We start from the raw sequence: 3,687 nt of genomic DNA, 5'->3' as shown, positions 1-3,687 counted from the left end.
CTTCTGACCTCAAGTGACCCGCCCAAAGTGCTGGGATTACAGTCAAGACCCACTGCGCTCAGCCTCTTTATTCTTAAATAAATCCCTATAGGATAGGGTTGTTGGTCAATCACACAGTAGAATGGGATAAAAATTTACATTGGTTAAAATGCTTTGTGCATAAGGAAAAGAACACCAATGATAAAGAAGAAAAGGGAGCCTTTTTGTTTTCTTAAATAAGGCAGGAATCTGCATGTTTTCCTTGCTGTAGTGGCAGCAGACTCGTTGGTTTTCATAAACATACATTTCTGCAATATGATCTGTTGACAAGGCTGCTCCATGATGGGAAGACGGACATGAAACCAAATGTTCATGACACAACTAGGTCTTCTCTCAAAGCCTCTAATGTGTGCTATTTCTCATGAGGAACCCAACACTGTATGACACATCAGTTAAAGTTTCTGAAATATTGCAATGGCATAATGGACAGGTTTCATGGTGTGATGACTTTCTTGTACTCTTTGAGAAAAGTTGGATTAAAAGGACAGGGGAGAGTTTGGTTTAGAGCCACTACGTTCCAGACGCCAGCAACGGATGTCTCTGCCCTATGCCACTACATGTTCTTTTCTGAGAAACATTCAGTCGCTGAGTGTTACACACTGTAGTTGAAAGAAACAACCCACTCACCACCATCCACCCTCTTTCTTCCTGTGTGAAGCTCCCAATAGCAGAGGCTGAAGACAGAAAGGTTGTCTCTGTTTTCTTGCACCAGGGACATTACTTGGTGACCTGGTGAACGGCATGGACAAGGTAGCCCACGTTGCTGGAGGTGACCCCTGCCACAGACATGCGGCCGTCCTTTATCACGTAGATGGAGGACTCCTTGGTCAGCCGCTCCACCTGCACAGGCTTTAGGCCTGTGAAACAAAACATGTCAATGTGGTCAGTGATGTGTGGCCAATTGTGGGTGGAACCCTCCTTCTTGAGGCTGGAGGCCAGCTGAGTCCGCCTGCTAATGATGCGGTCGGCCTTGCAGTTAACTTCTTGCAACCATTGTTTTCGCAGATCTGGAGCGTTCAGAATGGTAGAAACAAACGGGTCCCATTGAGGGGAGGGTTGGAATACATGGGAGGATCAAGATCTTCAACTGTGACTCTAGCCTCGTGGCTTCATCCGCGTCTTTGCAAACCGCAGTGAAGCTTGCCACACCCTCACTGTATAAGCCCATGTTCTCGGCGTATGATTGGCAGAGACAAACATTAATGCCCCCTGTTCGATGAAGTGGCACACAGCCCAGGCATCCTTGTAGCCATCGCCACTGGCAAAGCCTTGGTAGGCCATGTGGAAGAGCGCAAAGAGATTTTTTTTCTTCACCACTGTTACTGTTTCCTTCCACTGCTTGGGACCAGGGTCCATGCCCAAGGGATTATAGGTGCAGGTGCGCAGAAGAAGACTTTGCTCTGGTATTTTTTGAAACGTCCTCCACAGTGCCTGTGAAGTGAAAACCTCAAGTCTTGGAGTCATAATACTGACAACCTTGTCGCCACATGCCAGTATTCCCAAAGATGGCTGTGTGATGTCCCCAGGCCGGTTTGGGCAGAAAGACATCTGGCTGAACTTAAGAAATCTTTGCAGAAAACTGGCAGTGGTCCTTAAGGCATCAGTTCCAGAAATGGTCTGCACAGTGACAAACCGGCCACTTTTCAAGACTTCGCTGTTCTCGCCCAAGCCTACTTCTGCAGATGCCTTGCAAAATTCAGCCAGCGCCCCAATGGGGAAGTATTCCTTGCCCAGATTTTTGACGCAATCTGGGCCTCTGCCTTGCGGACACGAGGCAGCACGTAAGGTTTTCAGTTGTGGTCCCGGTAGGCACTAACTGCCGGATTCATCTTTTTGCTATTGATGTCCCTCTTAAAGGCTTCGGTGACTCGCAGAATCTGATCTGATGGTCCCATCTCCACATGGGTCCACCAGGAGCTGGCTCTGGCAGGGGCCGCAGCGGCGAGCCCGGGTGGAAGGCGGCGGCGATCCCGGAGAGGACGCGCCTGGAGCGCAGAGGGGCCGTGGTGGACGGTAGGAGGGCAGTGGGCAGGACGGAGCAGAGGGCAAGCATAAATTTTCTTTTTTAAGGAATTTATAATGGGAAATGTGGAGAGAAGCAGAGTGGACAGGGAGAGCTGAAACAGGAAATAAGTTATGGGAGAATTCCAGAGAGTTCATGAAAAGCTGAAGTTATGAAGAAGCGGAAACTGAGTAAGATGAAGAAATCGAAGCTATTAGTAGGCAGTGGATTAAGTTAGATGTATGTTTATATACATGTATATCTGTATATATACACATGAAAGAATGATTTATTTGATAATGATAACTAGAGAAGCAAATATGCAGAATTTTAATCTTTGTTTGTAGCCTGGGAGGAAAAACAGATTAGTTACCACTTACTCTGAGGTCCCTAGAGACGGTTGGGGATGTATCTAGTTACCAAACCCCATTCCCCTCTGAGTCCTGGCTGTCAGGCCACATGGCTGAATGGCTAACCCTTGATTCTCATGAGATTATCACAAGCGTATTATTTTAATGTGTCATTATATACGTAACTCAGATGAATTTCTACTCACTTCTTGGAAAACAGCCTAATGAAAACATAGAGATACTACAACTCACTGCTATATGCAAATTGCCCTCATTGGCAAGTAATTGTTTTATTTATGTAATAGACTAGCCTTTTGAAAAAGCGCACTGATGATAGGCATGGTTTCTGGTTATCCCAGTCCATATTAAGGGACCTGACTTGAACAGATTTTATGTTTTGTCTGTGATGTCTATATAAAGATATGATATTTTCAGGTATTTATTTTTAGGGATGAAAAGAAATCATTGTAAAGTGAAAAATAATGTAACATGATCAACATTTGTAATCATTTAAAATTATATTTGCAGTTGTTTTTACTTTGTTTTATTGGTAATACATATCGAAATGAGTAAAAAATTCAATGGGAGTCAATGCCATTGGTACCAAATGAGAAAGAACATTACTACATTTTCTAACTTGGCAACATATCAGAATTGTGATTATCTAAAAGTTTTGTTATTCAATCAATGGGTATTTTTATTTTAATTAAATACCTGTTGTTCTCCAGAGATGCGATTATCCTATGAAAACAGTATTTATTGGAATTTTTTTATTGCTACCAAGTACAAATCTCTTACAAATCTTTCCCACCATCCATACCCACATCCTTCACCCTGTGGGCTCTCAGTGTATATGTCCGTGCATACCTTATGGCAGCAGGGGATAAATGCAGCCAGAGGAAAAAAGAGCTAGCAATCTAAAATTATAGTTGTTATTTTAGCTGCATGCTGATAAAGTTGTAGATTATTCTCTCTTTTTTAAAAAATAAACCTTGCCCTGAAACTCAAGAAAATTCTTGAAATCCAACTAGCTCTAATTGTTTCTAAATAAAAATATAGACTGACATAAACATTGAATGGCTTCTGGGCAATGTATCGTTGCAGGTTAAATACATTTTGCCCTGAAGGCTGCAGTTCATAGGGTATAGATAACAAGAGAAATGAAATTGGTGATCTCAGCTAGTCCAGAGTGGATATTAGCATATATCACCAAACTGTCTCCAAATGTGACCCTATTTGCACTATCAGACTCTGTGTCCTCAGGAAATTGTTGCTAGTGAGAGAAGGGGGGAAAAA

At 43.1% G+C, this 3,687-nt stretch overlaps 1 pseudogene; it reads right to left on the bottom strand.

Moving 5' to 3' along the window:
- Positions 1-533: 533 nt before the first annotated feature.
- LOC103218703 (aspartate aminotransferase, mitochondrial-like) lies at positions 534-1,949 on the bottom strand (annotated as a pseudogene).
- Positions 1,950-3,687: the final 1,738 nt, after the last annotated feature.

Source organism: Chlorocebus sabaeus, chromosome 11, assembly GCF_047675955.1.
Source record: "Chlorocebus sabaeus isolate Y175 chromosome 11, mChlSab1.0.hap1, whole genome shotgun sequence".
NCBI lineage: Eukaryota > Metazoa > Chordata > Mammalia > Primates > Cercopithecidae > Chlorocebus > Chlorocebus sabaeus.
This window is presented reverse-complemented; position numbering and strand designations above follow the sequence as displayed.